This window comes from Eurytemora carolleeae, unplaced genomic scaffold (genome assembly GCF_000591075.1).
Source record: "Eurytemora carolleeae unplaced genomic scaffold, Eaff_2.0 scaffold2154, whole genome shotgun sequence".
NCBI classification, from domain to species: domain Eukaryota; kingdom Metazoa; phylum Arthropoda; class Copepoda; order Calanoida; family Temoridae; genus Eurytemora; species Eurytemora carolleeae.
The window spans coordinates 5,157-14,774 of record NW_019398041.1 but is presented as its reverse complement, the minus strand read 5'-3'; positions in this window follow the sequence as shown (position 1 = coordinate 14,774).

The window sequence follows — 9,618 nt, the reverse complement described above, 5'->3', positions numbered from 1 at the left end:
TATGGGATTAAGAGGGGGGGGATCAAATTGACCCCCCCCCAACATATCCTGGTTTTCAAGTACCCCAGCAAAGATAGGGTTAAACAAAAGAGATAAAACAATGAAAAAAAATTTAATTTCACAATATCATCCAAATACAGCATTAAGTATTGGATAATTTCTATAGTTCCTTGTAGCTGATAATCAATTCCTATTTATAGTAATATAGAGATATTGTATATCACTCCCCATCTTTTGGAATACTTAGATATAAAATTTGGATTTTTTTCTGAAAGATTTTAGGCTCCATGAATTTTCCCATGAAATTAGAATAAGGTAAACTGAATCTTGATATTTTATAATTTCTAATGTTGTTATTTTATTCTGCCTGCAAAGATAGGCTTCATTTCTATTGATAAACAAGTGGGAGATATCCAGACATTCCTGTTTTTACCTGAACAGAGAAACAGAAGAAATCAATAAATAATTATGTTCGTAATTTCGAGTACACCGAAAAATGTTGAAAAAACTAAATTTTTGCTCGATATAACAAAAACAATGATCTATGATCTATATGTATCAGCTTTTGCTTCCTGTATAAAAATAGGATGCTTCTAATAAAAAAGGCTAAAATATCTAATAAATTGGCCCATGTAAATTTTAGGTTATTATTGTAGATTAAATTTTTTTTTCTAATATGTAAATAACTGTATATGTAAATCACAGGCAGTCATAGTACATTTGAATTTCCGAGCAGGGTCAACCTTTCTGGTCCCGGTTTGTACTGCATGGGCCATTTATTGGGTAAATGAAGATGATAAAGCAATAGGACTAGCTGGTGCAACAAGGTTGAGCAGTCCTATTTAATTTACTATTTCTGAAGACAGAGGTGGGTGAAATATATTGGTTTTTGGCACACATCTGAGGTGAGATTTTAAAGGCTTAAACCCGAGTAAAACCCAAACTTGGGCTTAGATAGAACCCAAGTCAGGATTGGTTCTGATTCAACCAATGAGAGACTGTAGCAGACAGGATGCAGTCAGATCAGCTGTGACAAGGAGATGTAAATTTCGAAAATTCAAACTTTATGTAGATACATTATTTTCATCGCATGTTTATTTTATAAAATTAATATATTTGACACCACAATAATTCCCAAGATTTCAATTGTTCAAAAATAAAATTTTTTACGAAATTTACGATCATCAGCTGCTGAGGACTCAAGCCTTACAGAGAGAAAAACCGAAACTCAAGGCCATCCAACACCCAGGTCTTGACTAAAGCTTTACTTGGGTCTAAGCAGAGGCAAAGACGGGGTATTACTTGGGCATAAGCTTTTAAAATCTCATCTCTGATCTCAAAACATTGTAAATAACCTTGTATTGTTTGAAATTATTCTGATTTTAGAAATTTTAATCAGCCTTAGATTATTTAAAATATCTCTGAGTTAAATTATCGTCCCTAGTAATTCTGAAACTTCATTTGTTTAAAATAACTCTGAGTTAATGAAATGTAGAAATTTATGTTGTCCCTCCAATTATAGAGTGGTATGTCCGATTCAGTAACTTAAAATTTTTGAATATGATTAGAATGTATGAGATATAATGTTTTTAGCTTTAAAAATTATTTTTTTTTCATTGTGGTTTCTATACAAATGTAACTTGTGGATTTATGCTTCACAGACAATGAAGGAAAATGTGAAAATTGAATATATTTCGAGCTACAATATTTCCCACAGGATTTATCATATAAAGGGTTAAAGGATACCTTATTAATCGGAAGTTCATATGACAATGACAGTCCCTTTAAGATATTGTATAACTAACCTTCAATTGTTTTAACTAAATTTGAGTTTGCTTCAACCAGTAGTCCAGTCCAATTGCGTTCCAATTCTTTTATCAAAATAAATAGGTAAAAAATATGCAAAAATGTGTAATTTTTTGTTAATTTACCAAATAAGAGTGAATTACTAAGTTTCTCCCCATCAAAGGCCCCAGCTTCAATGAAGAATCCGTTAAACAAAGAACCTAAAGAAAAAAGGGTCAAACATAATTGTGGTAAAATGATATCCATATTGAAATAGTTGATAAAATACTGTTTTTAAGGTTCTTTTAATTTTGACCCCCTGATTTCAATATAAACATTCATCTTGTTTAATGGGTTCAGACTCTATACTAATTCTTTTTTTCGCTAATTTATTGCAAAGAAATTGAGTCTTTGCCATAAACTCAAATTTTCTAATCCTTATATTATCTCCACAACTTGCAGGTTATGTAAACCATAGGTATTTAGCGACGGCTAAATAAAAGACAAAAGTCTGAAAACAACAAACTATATTTTTGTATAAAAAGAACAAAGAAATAATGATATCAAAGATGGCGACTTTTTATATATCACACATGAGTTTATATGAGGAAACTACTTGCAGACATTAGGGCGGAAAGTAGGACGACTTGTCCGCCACAGGACTCCCCCCAGAAACCAAGGCCGAGAGACTGAAGGCGGAGGCAAGATTTCTTGATGAACTCCTTGCTGTTCTGTGAGGATTTCTGCAAACAGGCACTGCAGGCTGAGCTTGAAAACGGACTTTCCTGACAACTCAAGGCGGAGCTGAGGCGGATGTATTTGGTTTTGGACCCTGAGGGCGGAGGATAGGACAACCACTAAGCAGGAGGACTGGTGGGAATGATCGTGGAGTCAGATATAACTGGTTTGAGTCTGTCAACAGATACCACATCAACCTTGTCACCAATCTGGAGGCGGAAGAATTTACTTTGACGTTCCAGCACTTTATAAGGACCTCTGTACAATGGAGAGAGGGCGGGAACGGAGGCATCTTCAGGAACAAAAACAAAATCAGCTTGGAGAAGACAGTTTGGCAGAGGTTTAGGAGCAGCGGGAACCACATGAAGAGGGGGGGGGGGAGGAGAAACCTGATGAAGCTAACTGGATTTTCCTCAAGAAAGAATCTGGTGGGAACTCTGGAACGCTCAGAAACTCTCCAGGAACGCTGAGGGCAGATCCGTAAACTGCTTCTGCTGATTATAAACCAGTATCTTCTTTAGGAACAATACAAAGTCCCTGAAGAACTAGAGGCAGATGTTAAACAAAGTTTGGACCAGCTGCTCAAGCTCTGAGAAAGACCTTCAAGCTTCTGTGGAACCGTTCAATCATACCATTGGCCTGGGGATTATAAGAGGTTGTCCTGGACACTGTGATTCCTAGTTCTCTGCAAACTGCAGTCCAGATGGAGGAGGTAAACTGGCTTCCTCTGTCTGAAGTCAGAGTGTCAGGGACACTGAACCTTGCAACCCAGGTTGAGGTAAATGCTTGTATGCAGGACTCAGCAGTAATTGAAGATATAGGAACTATTGCAGGCCATCTCGTACTTCTATCAATCATCATGAAAATGAAAATATGAAAAATATGAAAACCATGACTTGGCTGAAGAGTACCAACAATGTCGGTATGAACATGAGAAAAACGTCGTCCAGGGACTGGAATTTGAGGAACACTGGACTTCACATGAGAACTGAACTTGCTCCGCTGACACTGCAAACAAGATCTAGACCAGGAACCTATTTCACTTGACATCTTAGGCCAGACAAAACGTGAAGAAATCAATCTCCTCGTATTCCAGGATGAGTTGTGGAGTGCAGCAAGTCAAAAAGTTTCTGTCTGAGAGAAAAAGGAACAAGGGGTCTTGGAACTCCAGTTGAAACATCATATAAAACTTTGGTGGTTCTGTAAGGAACGAAGATAATCTTGAGAGAACCAGAGTTGAGAAGTGATTGAACAGGACATGAGGATTGAAGAGCAGCTAATTGATCAAAACTGAACCCTGATACTGGAGTTAAGCCTAGACCTGGAGAAACAGTCTTGACACAACCAAGGGAACATGACGGGGTTTGAGTCCAAGCTGTCTTAAACTGAGGAAGTACACTCGTGGAACTAGTAGGTCGGGACAGAGCATCAGCGACGCAGTTTTCTGCTCCAGGTAGGTGAACTATGCTGGAGGTGAACTTGGAGATTTAGGAGAGATGACGCTGCTGACAGGCAGATTAGGGCAGAGACGTCCTGAAAATAGCAAAGTTAGAGGTTTGTGGTCAGTATAGAGTTTAAAACTTCTTCCTTCAAGCATGAAGCAGAAGTGGGGGGATGGCGGAGTACTTCCTCTCAGCGTCTTTCAGCTTCCTGGAGTAGAAGGATAGGGGAAACCAATTTCCTCGCATTTGATGTTGGAGAACTGCTCCAACATGAGATTCAGATGCATCCACGGCCACTGACAAAGCTAAACCAGGCGCTGGATGAACTAGAGTAGGCATGGCGGAGAGATGACGGTTGGATTGAAGAAAGGTGGATTCCATTGTCGAGGACCACACTAACTGCTTCAGACCGTTGGTGAGAGGAGCTCGGATGAGAGGTGCGTCCTTGATAATTAACCATACTAAGAAATCTCTGGAGAGCAGGTTTGTCTGTCAGAGTAGGAAATTCCTTGATAGCAGAGGTGTGCTTGCTTAGGGGCCGGCATCCAGAGCTCGTGAGGTTGTGTCCAAGGAACTCAACCTCAGAGACCGAAAACACACACTTGGGCAGACCCACAGTAAGACCATGAAGACGACAGAGCTCCAAAACTTCCTGGAGATGAACCCCGTGAGAAGAGAGATCAGGACTAAAAACTAAGATATCATCTACATACACAAAACAGTAAGGCAAACCTCCGAGAACCTGATCCATGAACCATTGAAAGGTCTGTCCAGCGTTTCTAAGTCCAAAAGGAAGTCGCAAGAACTCAAACATCCCAAATAAGTGATGATTGCAGTTTTCTTGATGTCATCCAGAGCCATTGGAACCTGATAATATCCCTTCTACAGGTCGAGCTGGGAAAAAACCTTGAATCCTGAGATTTGAGAAAAGAAATCAGCAATGTTGGGCAAAGGATACCTATCAGGTACAGTAATGTTGTTGAGACGACAATAATCTCCACAGGGCCTCCATGAACCGTGCTTCTTGACTTTGTGAAGAGGACTGGAGCAGGGAGAGGTTGACCTTCTGATGATGCCCCCCTGGAACTGTTGTTGGAAGGTTTTGAACAAGGAAAAACGGACACTAAAGCTTCGGAGTCTATTAGGAATTTATGTTTGCTCAAGGAGTCCTGCAGATAAATCAGGTTGGAGCTTCTTGAACTGCCGGCAGGAAGAGAAAAGGATTCCTCCCGCCGGCCAGCTAGTTTCCCGACCAGGAGCAGGGTTTACAGCAGTTCAAAGCATTCTCTCCGTAAGACCGATGATACCAGTAAAGGGTTGAAGCAGGACATCGACTTGTAGCTGAAAACGAGGTTTTTTTTAAAAGAGATTTTTTTTGTCCCCAGGACATGATCGGGTTGTTACGATCAAATCTCGGATTTTTTCTATTGCGAAAGTTTGGTGTTTTCTGGGTTTTTATATTGATCTACCAGTGGTTGTAATCTGGCAGCACATTCATCCATCCACGCTTCATTCATTCTGAGAAGAGGGTTGACAAGATTCCAGCTGCCTAAGATTCTTCTTAGGCCTGAGAATATAGAGTGCAGGAATCCTTCTGAATGAGGCCCGGGTGCCGTACTGATAGGAAACATCACACTCATTGCTCCCTAACATCTGTAAGCCCGGATTGGATACCCCCAGGTACCTATAGCTGGCAACCATAGACTCTCCCTGCTTGTCCACCATTCCTCTCTTCATCGTCATTCACTTGGATCAATCCCTCTTGAAGCTTCTTTCTTGTTGAGCAGAAAGCACGCACCCTTTCGCTGCGAGAGTTGTTGACAGCCGCCCCTCTGTCCTCCTACATCCGTCAGGTGGTCATAACTGCTAAACCAGATGTCGGCTTCAGATGTTTTTGAAACCACAGGTTTGTGTGGAGTACGGGAATCGAACCCGTGAACACCAGCCTGGACACCAATCCAGTTACTGGCTGTGGACAAGTGTGCTTAACTTCAGTGATCTAACGAGAACTGGTGTCACACACTCTCCACCCCACCCCACTAAAACTGAAACTGAAACTGAAAATGAGGTTGATGAGACACTAGAGCAGCAGTCTCTGCTTGCACTGCTTGGCCCCTTAACAGCGTTGACAATCTGATCTGAGGATCCAAGGTTTCTTCAGAGGACAGGATATTAACTGAAGAGGAGACATGGCTATGTTACAATTCATCTGCCTTCAAACTAAAAGCACGAGGGTCGGATATGTCTTCCTGTAGGAGGTGTGCCTGAACATCTGCAAATAAATGGCGCAGAAACAAACCTCGTAAAATGAACCCAGGCTTGTAATCCTCCGGGAGCAGGGCGAGCATCCTGTTCATAAGGTGGGATGGCTTTTGATTGCCAGAGAGTGGTAGAGAAATCAAACTCTTGAACCTCTGATAGTCAATGAGAGCATAAGTTTTAACTAAGCGTGCTTTGAGGACCTCGTAGGGCTCGGAGGCTGAAGGAGCTCGAATGAGATCTAACATCTGAGAGGCCACGCAGTGGTAGAACTTGGTGATGCTCCTGCTGATCCCCTTGATGTTGAACTGGGCCTTGGCTCGGGCAAACCATACTTCCGCAGATTCTGGCCAGAAAGGAGGGAGCTTGAGGGCAATAGCTCCGACACTGGGCAACACTTCACTTGATTGGGTGGCCATATTTGTTGGCTAACACATCATAAGGTCGATCACCGTTTCTATTCCTACTTAAGGAGTGGACTGTGATGAAAACAGGGAGTCCAGCTCACTTCAGAAAAGAGTGTGGCAAGAAAAAAGAGTCATTTTAAAGAGAAAAAAAACGTAACGGAGTTATGATCATGTCGGGGTCACCAGATTTAGCGACTGCTAAATAAAAGACGAAAGTCTGAAAACAACTAACTATATTTTTGTATAAAAAGAACAAAGAAAATAATGATATCAAAGATGGTGACTTTTTATATATCACACATGAGTTTATATAAGGAAACTACTTGCAGACATTACAGCCGAAAGTGGGACGACTTGTCCGCCACAGATATTTCAAACTTAGATTATTACAAGAATTCATATCCTGAAATATCTAAGGTTTACAACATTGGATTGCAAAGATATGAGGATTTAAAAATCAGAGTTTTTTTGTAGGTCTAAAATATAATGTTTTAGAGCATGTTTAGTAACAAAAAATCTATACTTTTGTAGAATCTGACAAATTTTATTTTTATATATTATTTTTAGCAGACTTTTACAATCTTAAAATCTTTTAACTTAGTTTGGTACTGGCTATAAAAAGTATTGTGAATTGTTTTGGTTTGCTTTAAAAAACTTTAAAATATCAAAAAACTGTTATCTTATGAAATGATTAACAGTCTCTTCGTTTACGTCAATTCCAGACATAAATGCTAGGAATAGCAAGATCCACCAATTGCCCCTCTACCAGAAGGGTTTGTGCAAAGGTTTTCTCCTACTTCTTCCCATGTCATAATGTAACCATCTTTACCCAAAATAGCTATCTCTTCAGATACTTAAACATAGGTTTAATAACGAGATTTGTTAGTTTACATTTATTGACATAAATATATCTGTTATAACGGTTTCCTATCTAATCCACACTCCATGGGGCTAAAAAGTCCCTCATAACTTCATCTGAGCTTCTGTTCCCTGATGTGCTAGATGAGGTCCCGGCTGATCCTTTTATGGATCATATAACTGGTGATCACCTGTTCAATCCTGGCTACCTGATTCATAAATCATATTCCATAGGGCTAAAGAGTCCCTCAGTAGTTCATCTGTAGTTAATATAACTGGTGATTTATGATCATCCTTGTTATATATCAATCTGCCACAGATCTATGATCCTCTCCTTGTAGCTCTCTTGTAGTTAATATAACTGGTGATTTATGATCATCCTATTTCTCTATCAATCTACCACAGATCTATGATCCTCTCCTTGTAGCTCCCATGTAGTTAATATAACTGGTGATTTATGATCATCCTAGTTATCTATCAATCTGCCACAGATCTCTAGTCTCCACATTATCTACAGTCTCCACAGTATCTGCAGTATCCTCCTTATCTGCAGTTGTATTGATTTCTTTAGAATGACTGGTTTCAAACTACTCTCACTATATAAACTGTGTTTTCTTTAATTCTTTATTCATTTGGTGTTACTTGGTAGAAGAGAGTTTGGATGTTTAACTGAAATAGATTGAAGTATTATAGCAACAATATAACATTTATAAGAACAATTTTTATAATGATTTCATATAATTACTTACACGAATGTCATCTATTAAGAAAGAAATCAAAGTAAGTTTACATCAGCGTCCATGGTTGGTTTAGGCCTTACTGAAGCTATACTTAGGATCCAGGCATACATATGTGCGTGTGCGTAGCAATTTGAAATGTACATATTCTATATAGTAAAATGGGAATAGATCAAATGCCTAATTTCAAAACAGCATTTCCTCCATATCTGCAGTGTCCAGAGTATCTACAGCATCCTTGATATCTGCATTATCCCCCATCAGTAGTCTTCCCTGCATCTCTGTTGATCCCCAGTCTGCTCTCTATCTCTGTGATTTGTAGGATGCTCTGCATCTCAGTTGATCTCCCATCTGCTCTATATCTTTGTGATCTGTAGGATGCTCCGCATCTCGGTTGATCTCCCATCTGCTCTAAATCTCCTTGATCTGTAGGATTCTCTGCAATTCAGTTGATCTCCCAACTGATTTATATCTCCGTGATCTGTAGGATGTTCTGCATCTCAGTTGATCTCCCGTATGCTCTATATCTCCGTGATCTGTAGGATGCTCTGCAATTCAATTGATCTCCCATCTGCTCTATATCTAAGAAACAATGAAGACTTTTTAATACCTAGAATAAACTTAGAGTCTCTTAAACGATTTCCATTCTATAAATACCCAACTCTATGGAATGACCTTAATCCTGAGCTTAAGTCTTTAAATAGAAAGAATGAATTCAAATATAAAATTCAGTCATCTCTTTTGGAAAAACTGAAAGATTTCAGATGTAATAAACTATTTTGTTATGTATGCTCCTATTAATTGATCATTTGTTGAGTCTTCTCTCCTCGCGATTTAAATTTAAATTTAAATTTTAATATAGACGAAATTTTAATCTTTTGGTCAAGTGTTGAAAGATGATCCTTATTGTTTCTTTGTTTGTTGCTTAATTATGTTAAGGGATTGGGGGTGAGGAGTGCATGATCCGTCGAGAAGGCAGGTACTTTCCCATGGAATGGGATCGGGCCCCAGTGGGGGATCCCGCACTCATCCCCCCCTCCCCCTTCAAATCTTGATGATCTTGTTCAAAATGTTTTATGATTGATGTATGGATGTTGGGAAGGGATTGGGGGTGTGGAGTGCGTGATCCGTCGAGAAGGCAGGTACTCTCCCAGTGAATGGGATTGGGCCCCAGTGGGGGATCACTCACTCATCCCCCCCTCCCCCTTTTAATATGGGGGTTAATGTTGTTCTAGATCCAACTTTTTGTGATGATTATTTTATGAATGTTTTGAGGGGACTGGGGTTGAGGGATGCGTGATACACCGAGAAGGCAGATACTCTCCCAGTGAATGGGATTGGTCCCCAACAAACAAAAACCCGTGAAGAATACAAGATTATTTGGTTTATTTC